At 38.1% G+C, this 20,523-nt stretch overlaps 1 pseudogene; it reads right to left on the bottom strand.

The window, feature by feature from the left end:
• Nucleotides 1-1,058: 1,058 nt before the first annotated feature.
• Nucleotides 1,059-4,466, bottom strand: LOC125821611 (uncharacterized; annotated as a pseudogene).
• Between the last annotated feature and the right edge of the window lie 16,057 nt (nt 4,467-20,523).

Genomic DNA, 20,523 nt, shown 5'->3' on the forward strand with positions numbered 1-20,523 from the left:
ATATCGGGCACAATGCAATTCTAGGGCACATGCAATATCGGGCACAATGCAATTCTCGGGCACATGCAGATGATGTAATTCTCTGGCACATGCAGATCTCGCGCACAATGCAATTCTCGGGCACATGCAATGATGTAATTCTCGGGCACATGCAATGATGATTGGAGGCATAGACCTTCGTCTTATTGAAAGGATTAAGTGTCATTTGTTGACGACTTCAGAATATTGTAGCTTTGACCCTTCGTCCTGTTGTAAGGAGTGAGTGCAGTTGCATGTTGATTTGTCAAGCTTGATATGAAGTAGCTTGATTCTTTCGTCTGATTGGAAAGATGTACCAATAATTAGCGATCTGTCAGGCTCAAAATAACTTGGTCTTTCATTCATGTCAGAAGAATAGGGCACCGTTTATTGGCGATTTGTCGAGTTTAATAGCGGTCAGGTGATGTTGAAGTTATCTTTTGCATCTGTACCTGTTTTCCTGTGTTCAAAGAAAGATTGTAAGTTTAAAAATGGGGGAGGTTGATCTGCTCCGACCGGTGTGCTCCCTTTGACTTGCCATCCGACCTTTCCGGGCATTTGCTTTGAAGAGAAATGTAAAATCGAGGGAGAGAGAGTTTTCGAAAAAGCTTTTGAAAATAATAAATTGTAAAAAGTAATGTTGAATCTTTGACCATGGCATAGTTTGAGACTTTGCAACATCTGACTCAGTATCAAATCTGTTATCTGATCTTTGTTGAAGATTGTAGCTTGATTGTAGTGAATTTTTGAGACCCTCAAAAATTCTACCCCAGTCTTGATTTGTGCAGGAAATGCTTATTTGAAGGAATTTTTGAGACCCTCTCAAAAATGCTGCCCCAGTTACTGATTTGTGAGAAGAAATGTTTTTGATGGAATTTTTGAGACCCTTTCAAAAATTCTGCCCCAGTTAACAATCAAAAGGGAAAATGAATTTTTTATTATGATAAGACCGAACTCCAAAAGAGCGCCTACGTATCCCCTCTTAAACGGGAATCAGGTCTGACGTAGTTCCAAATACAGAGTAAAAGAGCATGAACAATTTAGATGTAATATCTCTTCACATCATCTGAGTTGATGGGTTTGGGCCAAACTTCTCCATCCATTTCTGCAAGTATGAGGGCTCCGCCTGTTAATACCCGAGAGACTATGTATGGACCCTGCCAGTTTGGCGAGAATTTACCCTTTGCTTCATCTTGGTTTGGAAAAATCGCTTCAGAACCAGTTGTCCAGGTGAGAAATGTCTGGGTCTAACCTTTTTGTTGAAAGCTCTGGCCATTCTATTTTGATAGAGTTGACCATGACAGACGGCGTTAATCCTCCTTCCATCTATCAATGCAAGATTTTTCGCCCGAATTTGTATCCATTTAGCATCATCCAGCTCCGCTTCCTGAATAATCCTTAGAGATGGTATTTCCACTTCGACAGGTATCACAGCTTCATTACCATATACCAGAAAATAAGGCGTAGCCCCAGTAGAAGTTCTGATGGTTGTACGATATCCCAGCAATGCAAAGGGTAACTTTTCATGCCAATGTTTGTGATTATTGATCATCTTGCGCAATATCCTCTTGATGTTCTTGTTTGCAGCCTCAACAGCTCCATTCATCTGTGGTCTATATGTTGTAGAATTTCGGTGATTGATCTTGAACTTCTCACACAATGATCTCATCAAATCACTATTTAGGTTGGTTCCATTATCAGTGATGATTGACTCAGGAATCCCGAACCTACAGATAATATTATTTTTGACAAAGTCATTAACAACCTTCTTTGTCACTGATTTGTGAGAGATGGCTTCGACCCATTTGGTGAAGTAGTCAATTGCAACCAGAATGAATCTATGTCCATTGGATGTCGCTGGCTCGATTGGCCCAATGACGTCCATGCCCCAAGCTGCAAATGGCCAAGGTGAACTAGTAACATGGAGTTCGTTGGGAGGAACTCGGATCATATCTACATGAGTCTGACATTGGTGACATTTTTTAACATAGCGGATACAGTCTATCTCTATAGTTAGTCAGAAATATCCTGATCTCAAGATCTTCTTTGCCAATGTAAAACCATTCATGTGAGGACCACATGTTCCTGCATGTATCTCTTCAATCAACCTATTGGCTTCTCCAGCTTCGACGCACCTTAGCAAACCCCAAATCGGGAGTCCTCCTATAAAGGATTTCTCCACTTAGAAAGAATTGATTTGCTAACCTCCGAATTGTACGCTTTTATACACTTGTTGCATCCTCTGTCTACTCACCGTTCTTCAAATATCCTCGAATGTCATCGTACCAAGGCTTTCCATCAGGCTTTTCCTCAACATGAAAATAGTATGTTGGTTGCTCGTATATGTGGATGTGAATAGGATCAATGTAGTTATGATCAGGATGTTGAATCATGGAAGACAAAGTAGCTAAGGCATCTGCGAATTCGTTCTGGATCCTTGGTACATGTTTGAATTTTGCTTTGATGAATCTTTTGCACAGCCTATGCACGCACTCCAAGTATGGTAATAACTTCTGATTCTTGGTAGCCCATTCGCCTCGGACCTGATGGATCAATAGGTCTGAATCCCCTATTATCAACATTTCTTAGATATCCAAGTCGATAGCGCGTCGGAGCCCCAATATGCAAGCTTCATATTCAGCCATATTATTCGAGCAAAGGAACCTGAGTTTGGCTGATACCGGATAATGTTGCCCAGTTGGTGAGATCAAAACAGCTCTGATGCCAGATCCGCTCAGGTTCTTAGCTCCATCAAAGAACATCCTCCAACCATCATATTCTTCAGAAATGTCTTCCCCGACAAAAGCTACTTCTTCGTCTGGGAAGTAAGTCTTCAACGGTCTATAATCATCATCTACAGGGTTTTCCACCATATGATTTGTTAATGCTTGTGCCTTCACTGCCTTCTGTGTAACATACACTATGTCAAACTCACTCAATAATATCTGCCATTTAACCAATTTACTTGTAGGCATAGGCTTTTGAAAGATATACTTCAGAGGGTCCATCCTTGAAATCAGATAAGTAGTATGCGAGGAGAGGTAATGTCGAAGCTTCTGGGCGACCCAAGTTAAAGCACAATAGGTACGCTCCAATAGAGAATATCAAGCCTCATATGATGTAAACTTTTTACTCATGTAATATATCGCCTGCTCCTTCTTTCCAGTCTCATCATGTTGCCCCAAAATGCAGCTAAAAGCATTATCCAACACTGATATGTATAACAACAACGGTCTACCAGATTCCGGTGGAACCAACACAGGTGGATTGGACAAGTAATCTTTGATTTTGTCAAACGCTTGTTGACATTCATCTGTCCATTTCACCGCAGCATCCTTCTTCAACAGCTTAAAGATAGGCTCACAACTGACAGTAGACTGGGCTATGAAACGACTGATGTAATTTAGTCGGCCCAGGAAACTCATTACCTCTTTCTTACTCTTCAGCGGAGGTAGATCACGAATGGCTTTAATTTTCTATGGATCCAGTTCTATACCTCGGCGGCTGACAATGAAACCCAAAAGCTTTCTAGCAGGAACCCCAAAGACATATTTTGCAGGATTCAACTTCAAGCTATACTTGTGTAGCCTAGCAAAGAAATTTTGCAGATCATCTAGATGATTTGAATCCTTCTTTGATTTGATGATGACATCATCCACATAAACTTCAATCTCTTTATGGATCATGTCGTGAAACAGAGTAGTCATTGCCCTCATGTATGTAGCACCAGCATTCTTTAACCCGAAAGGCATTACCTTGTAATTATAGACACCCAACGGTGTGATGAAAGCAGTCTTCTCAGCATCGTCCTTGTGCATCTCAATTTGATGATAGCCAGCAAAGCAATCCACGAATGATTATGTTTCATGCTTAGCACAGTTATCAATCAAGATGTGTATGTTGGGCAATGGAAAATTATCTTTGGGACTAGCTTTGTTGAGATCTCGATAATCCACACAGACTCTAACCTTTTCGTCTTTCTTCGGCACTAGAACGACATTTGCAAGCCAGGTCGGGTACTCCGTCACTTGAAGGATTCCGGCATCTAATTGCTTCGATATTTCTTCCTTGATTTTCAAACTCAACTCAGGCTTGTATTTTCTCAGCTTCTGCTTCACAAGAGGACATGTTTGATCAGTAGGCAGTCGATGAGCTACGATTGAAGTGTTTAACCCTGTCATGTCTGCATAGGACCAAGTGAAGATATCCTTATTCTCCATGAGACACTCTGTATACTCTTTCTTGTCATCTTCCGTCATATGGATGCTTACTCGGGTCTCTTGTACCACTTCTGAATTTCCCAAATTTACCACCTCTGTTTCCACTAAATTCGGGTTGGGTTTTTCCTCGAATTCCTCAACCTTTCTGATTAACTCTTCAGGGACCTCACTTTCTTCGACTTCCTCTAAATCATTAATGTTAAGTTGTGCAGTCTCATTATATGCCATAGTCTCAGATTCAACATTTTTATAATAGATTTTGCTGGAAAAAGAATAACGCACAAATAAATATAAGATATTAAATAGATGGGAAAATAACTTTATTGATTAAAACTCAAGACCTTCATGAAACTAGCATTTGAAAACAATAACATAGAACTGAAATTTAAAATTGTTTATTGAAAACTTTAAAATTTGATAGAAAAATTTCTTCCACAGCTACCCAGATGCCCGACGAGGTCTGGATGGAGTTGAGGTCCAAATGTTGATGCTGATCCCTGCTTCATTGCTTCCTCTAGGGTCCCCTTTCTCCTCCTCGTTGATCATGACATTGCAACCCTTTCCTTTCTCCTTGGTCAGAGATAAACCCTTCATGTCTTCCAAAAGATCACCAATGATACATCCCATGAAACCTGCTGATCGGAATGATTGGTGCAACGGTGGTATCGGTTTCTTCAATGGATAGTAGTACCCATCTCTATGTGGTTGCCAATCCAGCCACTCTTCAGTAGTATATTTATATCCCAGGCCGAAAGTGGTTGAATGACGAACAAGTTGTATAGGTTCAACTATGCCTTGCAAATTAGCTCCCAAACCTTTGCCGAGCTCGAAACCAAACCAGGCCATCATATCTATGATCTTCTGACTAAACCACGGTTGCACTTCAATGTTGCCAACAAGCTCAACTGTATGATACATCTCACCGTCTAGATGACCCCCTCCTTCTATCGCATATACAAGATGTCCCTTTTCCCCATGGACTACAACCTCTTCATGATCCCATTCAAACTTCAAGCATTGATGAAGAGTAGAGGGAACTGCTCCAGCCATATGAATCCAAGGACGACCCAATAAGAGGTTATATGAAGATGGAATGTCCATGACCTAGAAAGCTATTGAGAAAGTAGCAAGACCAATGAGCATGTCCAAGGTTATTTCTCCAATAGTACCTATCTGAGAACCGTCAAAAGCTCTCACATTCATCTTCCAGGTTTGAATCTTTGCACTATCCACGCCTAGCCTTGTCATTGTGCTCAGAGGGAAGATATTCAAATCCGAACCTGAATCAACCAAGGCTTTGGTGATTATCTTGTCCTGATATTGAACTGAAATGTACAAAGCCTTATTATGGGTTGTTCCTTCAATTGGCAACTCATCTTCATGGAAAGATATTTGGTATGCCTCAAAAACCTGCCTGACCATTTGGGCTACCTCTCCTTGAGTGATGTTAGATGGGACATAGGCTTCACCCAGGACCTTCAATAGAGCATTCCGATGAGTTTTGGAAGATTGCAGCAATGATATAATGGATATTTGAGACTGGGTTTTACTCAATTGCTCAACAATAGAGTACTCTTTTCCCTGCACCTTCTTCCAAATTCCTTGATTTTCAAGTTCTACAATTGGTGCCTTGGATATGCTAGAGCTTCCCTGCACCAAATTTTCAGAAGTGTAAATTCTTCCCGATCTAGTAACTCCTGCTGCGGTGTCTGCTTCTTCCACTTTTGTTTTTCCCTTTCTGTAGTCTCATGGAACAGCATGGGTATCATATTGGACAGGGGAAGGTGCCCTATAAACAGTGAATTGAGGCTTGGGCATGGCGATCTCAACCTCAAACGGAGCACGCCTTTGCACTACCATTGGAGTCTGGGCGGTAGCAGTCATTGTTTCTTCTGGCTCAAGGACCCAAATGGATTTCTCCCAATCCGAGGTATCATCGGCTTCTACCATGTTGACCTGATGGTTAGGCAGAGGGTTATTTGCAACATTTGGTACTGGATCTTTGAGTTGGATGGCCTTAGTATCAATCAATATTTGAACCTTATCTTTCAGGGCTCTGCAAACTTCAGTAGTGTGACCTTTCATCCTAGAATGGTAGGCACAAACCTTGTTAGGGTCATACCATTTTGCGCGGACATCTACAGGCAATGCAGGAACTAGGTGACATAGCCAGCCTCTTTCAGTCTCTCATAAAGCTAGGCTATAGGCTCGGCTAGAGGGGTATAGTTCTTCGCAGGCCTTCTTTCATATGGTGGTCTGTTTCGGTAGTTTGATGTTTGAGTAGGTGGTGGGGTTTGGAAGTATGATGGATGGGCATTATAGACAGGATATGAAGCTTGTTGATATTGAGGAGGAGCATTTTGGTAATATACTGGCATGGGGTTGGGAGATATAGGTAGTGGAGATGAAGGGTATGGAGTTTGGGGATACGGAGATGGAGGTGGAGTTGTTGATTGGTACTTATAAGGGGTTCTGGTCCCCTGAGCCATCATGACTGAGCCTGTTTTCTTTCGATTTTCTGCCATTCCTCCAGATTGCAGAGCTTTGTTGGTGAATTGCAGGGCCTCCAGATTGATGATAGTTCTATTTTTTATGCCCTCTTCGATCCTTTCACCTAGCTTGATAATTTCAGCAAAACTTTTCTCAGCTACAAGCATCATATCATAATATTGTGGTTCTTGAGCACGGATGAAGTAATCTTTCATCTGAGATTCTTCCATGGGAGGTCTGGCCCTAGCCACCTCAGACCTCCATCTTATCGCATAATCCCTGAAAGATTCACTGGGCTTTTTCTTCAGGTTTTGGATGTAGAACCAATCAGGTGCATTTTCTACATTAAATCCAAACCGGTTCATGAAGTCTGTTGCCATGTCTACCCACTCATCCCATTTCCGCGGGTCTTGCTCAATATACCAGGATAGTGCCTCTCCGGTGAGACTCCTCATAAACAACTTCATAAGTATCCTCTCGTCTTTCCCCACCCCTACAAGCTTGTCACAGTACATTCGCAAGTGGGCTTTGGGATCTCCAATGCCATTAAACAGTTCAAACTTTGGAAACTTGTATCCTTCAGGCAGTTCTACGTCGGGATGTATACATAAATCCTCATAGCTCAGTCCTCCCAACCTCTTGCTTCCTTCCACATATTGCACCCTGCTGGCCAAGTTATCTAATCTCTCAGTCAGGGTTTTTATCAGAATGTCCTTTTGGGAGGACTCTGATTCATGGTAGTTATGGGTCAAGGGAGCAGTTTCCACATAGATGGGGTTGAGGTTGTTATTTCCGGGAGTATATGAAGGATTTGCATTTGGAACTGGTTCTAGAATAGTTGGCTTAGTTTGTTGGTGGTAGTGGTAAAATGGGACTTGGGTATTTTGGGCATGAAGTAGTGGGAAGATATTTGGATGAGTGGGTTCAGGTCGAGGTACATTGGTTGGGGGATTGTTTGGCATGGTTGTTTGGTTAGAGTGAGGAGGATTGTCTATATTTTCACCAAACTGGGTTCCAAGAGAAATAGATAACTTGGCCAAATCGCGCATATGCTCTACTTCTTCTTCCAAATCTAAAATCTTGCGCTCGAGTCTAAGGACGAGGTCAATTGGAAGTTGCCCTCCCTCAGAAGTTTCTACTCTTTCGTTGCTCCTGTTGTTGTCAACCATTTTACCCTTATCTGTTCTTTGAAGAGAAGGAGAAAGGGGGGTCCCTTTTGATCGTGTATGTGCCAGGATGAAGAGCAGATCAACCTTAGGAATGGGAAAAACAATGGAATCAACAGAAAACAGTGTTAGGGGATTAGAGCAAATAATAATAATAATAGCACATTGTTTGAAATAAACGCCCTAGATGCAAGGGACCTCGTTGAGCCAGAGGTAGGCCTAAGACGCCATATAAGTGATACATAATGATTAATTCAAGCCTTATTTGCCAAATGAAGTTTAGAGTTCGAGAAAGAAAACGAACTTCATATATTAAATAATTTCAATTTATTACATCATACTAAAGCAAAACTAGAAATAAACTAAAGGGCTAGGGATAACATGGGGAAATAAAATCCTAAAAGAAACAGGGTCAATGTTGGTCTCCAATGTTAGGCACAATCTGTTGCCTCATTTCTGGAGTGATCTCATAGTCGCGGTTGAGGAGGTTACGGGCCCATCTTCTTTCCTTTTCATCACCAAAACCTGGAATGCCTTCTTCGCTCAAATCTGCATGCTCTGCGTCCTCCAAAAGCCACACATAATACTCTGGTGTGCAGAAAGGTCTATGCTCTCGAACATCAATAGTTACTACTTTTTCCCACCTTCGCAGTATAGTGCCCACTTGTGGTATTTCTGGCCCAAAATCATACCCATATTGGCCCATATGGGATCGTAGAGGTATCATTTGGATTTGACCAAACTGTTGAAGGACTCGGAGTGGTGCGTATGGTTGCACACCATTTAAACCAATGAGCTTGATAAAATAGAGGTCATTACCTCTTATAATGACACGACGAGGCTTCAACCAATAGTATTTCCATTGAATGTTAATGGCTGAACGTTCTCTCAAATACACAAACCAGTCCTCCGTTCCCACAGGGGAAACAAAATATTTCATCCTTGAGGTATGATTGATGATTTTATTTCCCATAGTCCCTCTAAGAATGTCTACCGAATTAGCCCTTTGATAGAAATGCTCAACAGCCTAGAGTTGCAATAGAAAATTACACCCCTCGAAATACCTTTTGCCTTTGGTACACTTGGTGAGTGCCCTTATAATTTCTGTCAGTATCATGGGAACTATAGTTTTTCCGCCTCGAGCCATCATGCGGACCACATAACTTAGGCTAGTGTGTATTTTTCCTCCTTCTCTAGGATAAACTAATGAGCCCAACAGTGCGACAGCGAAAGCATTAAGGCGGTATCTTTCCCACTTCGCAGGAGAGCAAGCAAATTCTCTGTGGAAGTTTTCATGGCCTTCCTCGTCTCCAAAACGTGAGTATAGAAACTCTAAAGAAATCCATCCCTCTTTCAAACAAAGCAAATTCGGATTATGACGCATGCCCATTTGTTTCAGGAAGGACATTGGTGATGGCTTGTGAGGCACAATCATTTCACGATCTCTGTAAGGGAGACCAAGAAACCCACCAATCTCTTCAATCGTCGGGGTTAGTTCAAAATCCCTAAATTTGAACACTAGCCTCTCCGAATCCCAAAACTTCAACAGTGCCTTGATCAAGTGACGATCTGACTCGATGGAGATTAAAGCAGTAAGGCCACCTAGTAGTTCGTTTGCCTCCAACTCTCGATTCCTTTCAATATCCTTCCACCAGACCTTCAAGGTAGGATTCACTTTGACTACCATTTGCGTGTTTGGAAAATGAGGATAGGCCATGACTCTGCAAACAAACAACAAACAAAATATAAACTCCATATTGGCAAACTTGTCTTAATTTAATTATTATGACCACATTGACACATAAATATGCAATTTGTCTAAGGGTGTTGGGGCCCTTTAGACAATAGGGTGGCTACTAATTATGTGGATTGACACCAAGGGTCAAACCACCTAGGGTTTATGCATCATGTATGACCTAATCAAGATTTCTAAGAATTGGCTTGACACGGACTTGAAAGGGATTCTATGCGAGAAGGCTCGTGGTTTCACGGTAGTAAAACTATCCGTTCCGTCCACGCATATGACGACTCTCTATAATTGGGTATTTGAAGAGAATTGGAGTAGTTGTGAGAGGTGCAAAGGCACAACATCACGGTAACAAAATATAAAAAAGGAAGAGGGTCCCAATTGGAGGAAGTATGAGCGGAATGTCAGTTTATCAAAACAGTAACATTTAGCACTTAGGTGAAAAGCAGTAACATATAAGCAGTTTTATGAAAGCGGTAAATAAGTAAATAATTACACGCATAAATAAAAGGAGGCAAACATATAAGATAATAGAGAATCAAGCAAATAAGGAAAGAGGGTATGGGATCATGCAAACAAGTAATCATATAAGGGAAAAAGGGAAAGGGCGAAACATGGAAATAAACAAATAAGGAAGAAGGGAAAGGGGTGGAACATGAAAATCAGAAAATAGATAAGAAAACAAATAAACAAAGAAAACGAATAACAACTTAACATGCTACTAATCAAACAAACAATGGAATAACCCAGTAAACCCCACATAAAGCATGATACACGTAATGGTAAGAACCTAATATCCCCAGCAGAGTCGTCATTCTGTCGCGCCCCATTTTTCGCAAAATGGGTTTTGGTGCACGACCTAACAACTCTTTTGGGCTTTTGGAGGATTGAAGAGTCGTCACCTAACGAATTAAGGCGCGTTAGGGCACCTATCTAACCTAATTAATTCTAGCTAAGGTCAACGAACCAGAGATCAGGGTAAGGGTTCAAATTACCTCGAGGGGAAGGTGTTAGGCATCCCTCGAGGTCCACAAATGTGGGTCCCGGCCGTATCTCATGCAATTTATAGGGGTTACAAATAGCAAGTATGGTCACTTCATTTATTATTTATTTTATTAACATGGTTACTAAGTGATAAATAATATTAAACAATTAAAGTCATTTTAATTATTTATTTAATTAATTAAGCATGTGAAAACTAGGTGATAACAATATTAAGCAATTAAGAGCACTTTAATTATTTTAGTTAATTAGATAGACATGCGAGACTAAGTGATAACATAATAAATAAATATTACACAATAAATAAAGAGACGAGCAAGGAGATAGAAATTTGCACAATTAGATAGAATAAACATTTTATTTTTATTAAACTACCCCAAATAATTATAACAAATAAAGGGAGAAAAGGAAAGGGAGACTCTGAAGGACTTTTAGGATCAGCACTCGACTTTCTTTATTTCGGTCGGTTTCTCGTAGGGACAGACAAAACCAAAGTTTGTCATTTAGACCAAGTCGATGTCATCATCTGCATAGGGCCCAAACTATCCGTACCCCACCACCGCATGTTTTTCGTCTCTAAAAGGTGTCTAGCATCCCACGTAAGGTCTAAGAGGCATTGGACTGCTATTAGGATGAATTTAGACAAAATAAAATATAATAGGCCCACCTAGACACCAAGTCAAACAATTTGGACAAGCATTTAGCACATAGGGTCTCATGTTGGCCTCTAGATTTAATTAAACATGTTGACATACACAAATAATGTGAAAAGGTCGCATGTTAAGGTGTGTGAATCATACAAACATACACATGGTGTTAAAAGGTGATTACTTAATTAAGAGTGACTGGAAATTATTACAGAATGCAGCACTATGTTAAGCAACTGATTTTAAAGGGGGCAAAATTACTGACATAACAAACTTATTTATTTGATTTTTAGAAATATAGCAGAAAAGTGATCATACAAATGCAGAAATTTATTTTAGAAAAACAGTAGCAGATTTATTACTAATGCAGAGATGCTTAAATTAAGGGTAGCAGTTTAGTTGGTGCATAAAATAATTAGTAGTTGATCTTAGGCGTCAAAACGATTAATTACGATATAGGAAATTAATTATTTCATACAGATGAAATCTGGACAGATTAGCTATTGATTTAAGAACAGTTGTAGGAAAATGCATAATAAGATGTAATTCAATTATTTGACATGCTGAAAATGGATACAATTTTAAAAAGGATTCACGTGATTAGCATGTAAAATATATCAAAAGCCTATATGCTTGATTCTCTACTCCCAAGTTGCAAAGTTGTAATTACGTTCTATATGCATAAATTCTATTATATGACAAGACATATAAAAAAAACACTGAAATTATTATCAGATTTATTAACATATCTAGCTTAATTATTGAATCCTATAGACATGGTTTCTAAGTGATAAGAATGTCACACGTATTTCATACTTCTTATAGCACTATTACTAGTCAATTTGCATGTTAGGAAATATTTAACCATAAGCCTTAATATGTGAAAAATGAGTTAACATGCCACCATTAATATGCAACCCATATAGACATGATTTATTTATTAGATAGCATACTACAGTATTTATCAAAAACCTAGATGCTGATTTCTATACCCCGATGTATGCTCTTTAAAATGAACTACCAAAATTAATTATTACATCCTAAACATGAGCTCTAAACACTAGCACATTGTTAGCTAAACAAGATAACAATTAATCACGGCTCTAAATCAAATTTTATGCAAATATTAAATACTATAGGCGTGGAATCTAACTTTATGAACATATGAAACGACATTTAAATTCTATAGGCAATGCTTCTAAGTTTAAAGTTAAACCCAAAATGTGACATATTATTGAGCAAAACAGCTATTTATTTTATAATTTTTATACAAGCGAATCGATGATGCACCAACATACCAACATAGATCAACATGCAAAGGTCACACACTTTAATTATTATTGCATGCTAAGAGGCGTATTACAATATATTTATTGGTTATTTTTAGCATATAATTAGTTAGCATTAAATAGGTGGCTAACATAGAACAAGTCTACAATTTAAACGACAATTAAGTAATAAAATATCAACCAGCTATCTTTTATTCTAATTAAATTTTAGCACGAGAAATGAATAAGCGATTAAATCACACTCCTATAGGCATGTCTCTATCAACAAGTAAGTTGGCGATAAAATAGAAATTAGCACGTAAGTCCCCTCCCCTCTTAGACGATCCCCCAAATATATATCATATATATAGAGTTTTAGAGTTATGCGAATATTACAAACTAAAAGTAAATGAATAATATTTACACCATTCAAATAAACTTAAACATAATGGTCTCGCCCGGAAATCGCTTCTAGGAGACTCTTCAACACCTTGAACTCTAAGCTCAAAACCTGCTAGAGGGGATAATGAAAAATACGGGCAAGTAATAACACGTAAAAGACAATTTAATATGATAAAAAAAAAATATGGATACACACATAATATTAATTATTTCATGTACACAAGTAACATATGGGCATGTAAGATCTAAACAAGTTGTGGAGAATATATAATCACACATCGAGAAAGAACGGGATAGGAAAACTAACCCGAATGCTCCCTTTTATTTATTAACACCTAATTTGGACTTAAGATGACTAAGATGATGCAGAAACATAAATTAAACATGTATTAAGGATACTAACCAGTTATGCAGTAAAAGAAATCAGCAATGAAGATCCACACTTAATCTAGACCCGAACACGGCAAAATAACAAGTAGAGAGGAGCTTTTAGGTTTATGGAAAAACTTAATCTTTAAGAATAGAGAGCAATATATTTTTTAGTATTCAAGAGCAATGGCGTGAGCAAGTTAGGATTCTAACTAATGAAAGGAAGGGTCATTTATATACTACTAGAGTACAGACCAAATAAGGGAGGGAATTAAAAGGGAATCAATTAATATTTTTCTTATTTTAAAAGAGCCATAATTAGATTTTAATTTAATTTTACCAAATATAAACAAGTAAGAAAATCGGTTGAGCTTAATTAAGGTGAGAAAATAACCACTAACATATATTTTCCTTGTTAAGAAGGAAACAAAAAATCAGCCTTATTTTATATTTTTTACCAAAAATATGAGCAACTAAATAAGACAAGGGAATAAATAAGGATATTCACTATTAACAGAACATTCAAATTGACCGAAATAAAATCTTAAGGAAAGGAAATTTCCGGATCAATTATGCACAAACAATTCCTTAAGCAAAGAAATAAAATCATTCCACAACTTTACCAAGGATAAGAAACTGTACAAATTTATGATTTAATTATAGCAAGGCCATAAATTAGTAAGACAATAATATATCAAATTAAGCAACTACAATTCTATATAGCGAGACACCTAATTTACCATAAATGAAATATCAAAAGAGACCAATTAATCGCCATAATTGAAGCAAGTAGCACTAAAACTAGATTTTGCTTATTTATTTATTCTTTAATCAAGAAAGCAATTATGACAAAATAGAACAAATTAAGCCATTATATAGAATACTATAATAGGCCAAGTGACAATCGTCCAAGAATCAATTCATTATGCTTGAGATGTCCGCAAGCAGTGAAGTACTAAGCTATATCGCAATTAGTATTAAAATCAATTAATTCTAATCCTAGAGCCAAAGTAGTTCATATAATCAAATTTACAGTAACTCAAAAATCAGTGGCAAAGTCATGAACTAACCTGAATCTAAATTAAACATGCTAATAACACACACATGAATAAAAAAAAAAAAAAAATCTCAATAGTTCATGCTTCACACATAAATTCAAGTTTAAACAAAATTCACAACTATTACCGATACATAAGATATTCGAAAATCATGGTTGAAATTAGGAAAATGCTTAGAAGATAGTTGATAACGAACCTTGACGGATCTGTCCAGATCCGTCAAATATGAAAACTCCAGAACTTTGAATTCTATCGGCATTTCGTGAGGCTGCTGCCTGTCGTCGGTGATACTCGTGGTTTCGCATTCTCAGCGGAAAAGAGGAGAGGGATGCTGGCGTTGGGCCTCTGCCTGCTAGCTGTCCTCGCCGCCTGAAGCTGCTGTTCGCCGGTGGCCTTGCTGTCTCTGTAGTGCTGTTGCTGCTCACTTGGGCTCGTTGGAGTTGCTGACTTTGTCCTCCTGCAGGTGGTTCGCCTGGCTGCTGTCCGGAGCTGCTGGAGGTGCTGGTTGCTCCGCCTGGCAGGATGAAGAGACGAAGAGGAACGGAGAAAGGAGGAGGCGGAGGGAGAAGTGGAGGCGGCCAGCGCCTGCTGGTCCTCGCGTTGCTGCTCCTTCGCCGGAGAGAAAGAGAGGGAGAAGAGAGAAGAAGGGAGGCAGCTAGAGAGGAAGGAGAGGAGGAGAGTGAAAATTGATTTAGGGTTTTGGTCTTTTAGATATTGAAATAGGAAGGTTAAGAATTTGATCTTGACCCTCGATTTTAGAAGAGATGAAGGTCTAGGATTCTATCTTGGACCTAATTTAAAGGATGGACGGATGAGATTAAAATGAAAGGGTCTTGAGAGTTGAATTGAAAAGGCCAAATTTGAAATAAAAATTGGCTAGAATCGAAATAAAATTGGATAGTTTAGGCTATAATTTAAATGATTTAAGGGAAACTTGAGGAGATGCTATTTAATTAATAAAATACTACATATATTATAATATTTCCATATAAATTAAACACACATTAAGTTTTAAAACAGTTAAATAAAGTAATTATTTCGAGTTTAACTATCGATAGATATAATAATAAAATAAATACAATATTTTTTATAAATCAAGCATGATTAAGTTACAAACTTTTAGACGAAATTGATTAAAAATTTTAAACTCGAAATATATTTTAAAAAATATGTATTTAATCAAATAACATTCCAAAAAGGTTATAGGTCGGTCAAAGTTGGGTGTCAACAAGAAGGATACAAGACGAAAATAAGAATTGGTTGGAAGGATATGAAACTATTGTTGAAGGGGTCGTTAACTTCTATCAGAACTTGTTTGGTCATGAACCTAGCACCAGTGACTACAATGCTCTTAGTTGCATAGAGAGTTGTATCTCGGATGATGAGAACAATATGATCAACGTTATTCCTTCATTATAAGAAGTTACTGACACATTTTTTTTTCAATTGATGCCAATAGCTCACCAGATGGGCTAAGTGGGGTGTTTTACCATAGATGTTGGAATATTATCTCCAATTATGTTCATAATGCAGTTAAAGACTTTTTTTAGAGGAGCTATTCTCACCAAATTTTACAGTCATTCTTGCATTCTCATGATCCCCAAAATAGACCACCACCAAAGCTTCGTAGACCTCAGATCCATTAGCCTCTGCAATGTTTCTTCTAAAATCATCTCCCAAATCCTTAACTCCAGACTTTCCATTATTCTTCCAAAAATCATCTCCAAAAACAAAAGTGGTTTCATAAAGGGGGGGTCCATCTCTGAAAATATTCTTCTACCTCAGGAGATCATTAGTGATATCAACAAACCCAAAGGGGAGGCAATGTAGTCATAAAACTCATATGACTAAACCATATGATAGAGCTTCTTGGAGTTTCTAGGTACAATTCAAAAGAAACTAGTCTTTAATGACCAGTGGGTCAATCTCATCCACAACTATATTTCCCATAACTAGTATTCTATACTTGTTAATAGAAAAAGACAGGGTTCTTTTTTTAATCTGAAAATGGCCTTCGACAAGAAGGTCCTCTTTGCCCCCCTCTCTTTATTCTTAGTGCTGAAATTTTATATCTAATGATGAACAATCTTCATAATATTGTTGGTTATAATAGTTTCTATATGAAATCTAACAATCATAAAGTTAATCATCTTTCTTAAGCAGATGATGCCATTCTCTTTTGCAATGGGAACAGGAGATCCATGAGAATGGTCTTGAATACTTTGGCTACTTATGAAAAGATCTCATGACAACTCATCAATAAAAACAAGATTTGTTTTTCGATGAATACTAAGACCAAATTAGTCACAATCAACAAGATGAAAAGAATGACATGAATGTGATATCAATAATTCCCCCATCAAGTATTTTAGGTGTCCTTTGACCATTGGTAGGAAGAAAATAGGGTTTTATTTTGATATAATAGACAAAGTTGTAGGAAGTATTAGAGGTTGGCACACTAAGCTCATCTCTACTGGTGGGTGGGCTATCCTCATTAGACATGTTCTGCTTTCTCTTCCAATTCATTTGCTTGCTGCTATTAATCGTCCAAAGGGCACTTTGTAGCTCATTGAGAAATTGGTGGCTAGATTTTTTTGGTCAGGTCAAGATAATGGTAATCAATATCACTAGGCAGCATGGAAGAGCCTTTGTTACCCATACAATGAAGGAGGTGCCAATTTTAGAAGCCTAACTGATACTTGCAAAGCATTTAGAGAAAAACAATAATGGACCGTGAAAATGACTAACTTTTTATAGAGATCATTCATGTTAGCTAAATATTGTGAGAGAGTACACCCTACTACTACAAGCTGGAACAAAGGGAACTCCCAGATTTGGAAAGATATTTGTGGCATCAAAGAGGAAATGGAGCGGTATATAGTCTAGAATATTGATAAAGGAGAATTATCTTTTTGGTTTGATAACTGGTGGTCTCTTGGACCCATCTACAATACATTCAAGACTGAAGAACAACTGAATGATATTAAGCTGAATGAGGTCCTTATTCATAATTTTTGGAACTGGAATTATCTCAATACTCAGCTCCTCGAGAACATCAAAATTGTGCTCAAATCCATAGAGATCAAGATTGATAGCAATACCAATGACAAAGCCATCTGGAGCCTATCCAACTCGGGGAAATTTAGCATTTGCTCTACTTAGAGGTATATCAGGCAAAAAAGATATCCAAACCTAATCTATTGCAACGTATGGTAAAATGATGTTCCTTTTCAGATGTCCTTCCTTTTGTGGAGAGCTATCAACAACAAGCTATCGACCAAAAATAGGGTTGTAAGACTTCAGATTACTCTCAACCCATAATGTTACTATTGCAGCCTTTCTACCACAAGAACTGAGCATGAAGATATCAAACATTTGTTCTGTCAAGGTGACCTAGCTAAGAATATCTAAAGAAAGTTTACAGGGTCTTGTGCATTGGATTTAGAAGTGACAACCTCAACATGATCCTACTAAGTTGGTGGAACAACAAATCCAACAGCCTTATCACCGATATCATTTCAAAACACTTACCTCCTATTATTTTTTGGGAGCTATGGAAGTCGATATGTAGCAACAAATTTGAGGGGACTAAGCCCTCACTTTATAGAACAAGTACTAATATCACAAATTGTATTGTGCAGGTTATCAGAAAATAATTTAACAGAGTCAGAATTAGAGACAACTGGAGCAGTATTTGTTAAGCTTGTGATGCGGTTGTCCAATACAATACAAGTATTCTAGTTGCATGGATCAAACCTCCTCCGTTTAGAGTCAAATTCAATAGTGATGATAGCTGCATAGAGGAGCTGTGTGGAGGAGGGGAAATCATCAGAGATCAAGAGGGAAACTTCATTTTTGCCTACATTATATCCCTAGGAGCTAGAACTAGCAACATTGCATAAGCTGAGGCTATGGGTTTTGGAATGAAATGGTAAGCTGGCAAAGGTTTTGATATGGCTATTAGTTAGTTGCTTTAGGACTGCAGTGTCTATTTCTAAGTTTCCTATATTTCTCTTTTCAGTTATTTTAGGGGTAGTTACCATGGTTAGCACCATGACTTAAAAGTAGGACCATGATCTATTTTAGTTTCTTTGATTGTATGTTTATGTATTTTTCTGTTATTTTTTACAGAATTAAGAACTCTCTGCATAAGTTTTTTTCTCAGTTATCTTCACTTTTAGTTCCTTGTATTCTCATGCTTTCATTTCTGTAGCAAACTAGACATTGTCTTCATTGTGTTATCTGCCATCATTATTATTAAAACTTACAGTTGGTATCAGAGCTTTTATCTTACGGGATTTGTGATCGAGTTGGAGAAGCCATGGATGCTGAAGCAAGTTTCTCACCAATTGCTTCGTCGATCTTTGATGGAGATAATTATCAGATTTGGGCAGTACGAATGGAGACATACTTGGATGCTTTGAATCTCTGGGAAGTTTTGGAAGAGGGTTACGATATCCCAACCCTACCAAATAATCCTACCATTGCTCAAATTAAAGCACACTAGGAAAAGAAGACAAAAAAATGAAGGTCAAGGCATGTTTATTTGTTGATGTATCGTCAACAATTTTCACGCAAATAATGTGTCTCTGAAAACTGCTAAAGAAGTATGGGATTATCTCAAGGAAGAGTATTCTAGAGATGAGAGAATAAAAGGTATGCAAGTTTTGAACTTAATTAGGGAGTTTGAATTGCAAAAAATGAAGCGAAACAGTGAAGGAATATTCAGATAGACTTCTAAATATTGCAAATAAGGTGAGGCTACTCAGATCTACATTTTCAAAATGAAGAATTGTTAAGAAGATTCTTGTAACAGTTCCTGGAAGGTATGAAGCAAGAAATACAACCTTAGAAAATACTAAGGATTTGTCAAAGATTAGTTTGACAGAGTTGCTCCATTCCCTGAAAGCTCAAGAGCAAAGAAGAATCATGAGACAAGAGGTTACAACAGAAGGGGCTCTTGTCAGTAAGCATCAGGTTAACAAAATTTAGAATAATAAAAAGAATCAAGCAGTGTGTGAAGGAGAAACATCAGCCAACAACAACAGTAAGGGAGGAAGTGCGAAGAAAAGTTATCCCCCTTGTCACCATTGTGGAAGAAAAGGCGATCCACCATTCAAGTGTTAGAGGAGACCTGATGCTAAATGCAAGGAATGCAATAAGCTTGGACACGAAGCAGTGATTTGCAAGAATAAGGCCCCGCAGCAGGAAAGAAATGCTCAAGTTGTTGATCAAGAAGAAGAGGATCATTTTTTTATCAGTAACTTGACCATGTCCTTCCTGCTGCGGGGACTTATTCTTGCAAATCATTGCTTCGTGTCCAAGCTTATTGCATTTTGTTGGAACATGCTTTTCAACTAAGAGCTCAACCTATTTTTGGTTAATTGACAGCGGTTGCACTAACCACATGATTCCCACTTGACTCATGACGACAGCTTATTCAAGGAGTTAAAGCCCACTGAAATTTCCAAGGTTCTGATAAGAAATGGAGATCACCTTCCTGTCAAAGGATTGGAACCATAGCTATCAAGATGAGCACTGGCACAAAGAAAATTCCAGAGGTTCTTTGTGTTCCTGAAATTGATCTGAATTTTCTAAGCGTAGGACATCTAATGGAAAAAGGATTCAGAGTTTTCTTTGAAGATTATCACTGTTGAATTAGTGACACTACTGGAAATGAATTTTTCAGGGTGAATATGAGAGGAAGGAGTTTTTCCTTTGATCCAAAAGAGAAAGAGCAACTAGCTTATTGCATGAAGGCAAGTGTAACAGAATCCTGGCACAAGAGACTTGGTCATTCTCATCTACAAGAACTATTGTTACTGAAGAAGGAATATATTATAAGAGGACTACCAACTCTAGTTGATCACTTACCAAGTTGTCAAGCTTGTCAATTTGGTAAGCAAAATAGGAAGTAAGCAACATGGCGGACTTTTCAAAGGTTGCAACTGATTCACACAGATGTTGCAGGACCTCAAAGAACACCATCCCTTAATGGTAGTCTATACTATGTGATATTCATTGATGATTATACAAGATTCTGCTGGATTTTTTTTATGAAATTTAAATCAAAAGTGGCTGGAATTTTTTTAAAGTTTAAAAAGATGGTGGAAAATCAAAGTGGTTTCAAAATCCA

This window comes from Solanum verrucosum, unplaced genomic scaffold (genome assembly GCF_900185275.1).
Source record: "Solanum verrucosum unplaced genomic scaffold, falcon-dt-bn FXZP01000126.1, whole genome shotgun sequence".
NCBI lineage: Eukaryota > Viridiplantae > Streptophyta > Magnoliopsida > Solanales > Solanaceae > Solanum > Solanum verrucosum.